This window comes from Sinocyclocheilus grahami, unplaced genomic scaffold, assembly GCF_001515645.1.
Source record: "Sinocyclocheilus grahami isolate Dianchi unplaced genomic scaffold, SAMN03320097.WGS_v1.1 scaffold1247.1, whole genome shotgun sequence".
In the NCBI taxonomy this organism is placed as follows: Eukaryota; Metazoa; Chordata; class Actinopteri; order Cypriniformes; family Cyprinidae; genus Sinocyclocheilus; species Sinocyclocheilus grahami.
Genome location: NW_015506426.1, coordinates 19,306 through 20,623, shown reverse-complemented (window position 1 = coordinate 20,623; position 1,318 = coordinate 19,306). Strand labels below are relative to the sequence as shown.

Here is a 1,318-nt window from a genome sequence, read left to right as displayed (position 1 = left end):
TATTTATTTATTTAATTTAGTATTTAATTTATTTTATTTTATATTTATTTTATATTTATTTATTTATTTTAGTATTTTATTTTTGCATGTCGTCTAATAAAATAAAATAAAATGTTATTTAAATAAAAAATATATTTTTTAATTTTATTATTTTGTTTAAAAATAATAAAATATTTTATTTATTATATATTTGATTTTATTCTAAGACGACAAGCAATAAGTGTATAAAGAAAAATCAGTTATTTTATTTCTATTTTATTAGACAACATGCCATAATTGTATAATTAAAATAAAATATTGAAATAAAATAAAACAATATTTTAATAGCCAACATGCAACAGAGTAAATCAAATAAATAATTGTTTTTTTTATTGTATTTTATTAGACTTTATTAGAATAAAGCATTTCATTTTACTTAAGTATACATGTTTAAGGTTTATATTAATTTTACATTTATTTAGACAATTATATATATCTATCATAAATTCAGTTATTCATAGATTTCATGCCAGTTTCATGTGCATGTCATTTAAATGTTTGATTCCCAATTATTGATCACTTCTGTATTCAATAAATGATGCTTTTCAAATTACACCACCCAATAAAAGTAATAATTATCAGTCAAATAATCAATAGACGTCGTGGAGTAGTTTAACAAATCTATATCAATCAGTTGAAGAATGTTGAAGTAAAATGAATAAATAAGTATAAATATGTATTTTTTTGTTGAATTTGATTGATCGGATGAAATATTTAAATATTTAATCAATTATATATATATATTGATTATGCACTATTTCTGGCTAATCCATTATTTTCTGCTGCTGTCATTAAAGCAAGAAAATGCGAAACAGAAGCATGACCACCAATGATCTCAGATTCTGAATGATGGAGGAGATCAACGAGGTAAGTGTGAGTTTATAGCGCGTGCTATAGAGCGGAACTAAAGAGCGCGCGATGGTGTTTCTGAGGGGGACACATTGAGTGCTGCACCGGCCGAGTGTTTACATTTGGACTTCTGCAGGTAAATAATGTTAAATACTCAAGTTCAGATTAATCGTAGCATGAAGCTAAAATTCATATCCACGGTATTTGTACTTTCTGGGTGCATGTCCAAAATAGGACAGTACATGTGGGAAAAAAACATGGTAATACTATGGTATTTTTAGTGATGCATTGCATTTGTATTTGTGTAGTACTCAGAGAAATGTATAAGAATACCATGGTACGTTTTAGTGATACCATGCATTTACAGAGTACTGGTACATTTATAAGAATGTCATAAAAACATGGTATTACTGTAGTAAAAACGTGGTAA

The 1,318-nt window shown here is 25.6% G+C and overlaps 1 protein-coding gene across 1 annotated transcript in view; it reads left to right on the top strand.

The window, feature by feature from the left end:
* The window catches only part of LOC107568471 (anaphase-promoting complex subunit 15-like), a 4,925-nt gene that overhangs the window by 198 nt on the left and 3,409 nt on the right, over positions 1–1,318 (top strand). The window lies entirely within an intron of this gene.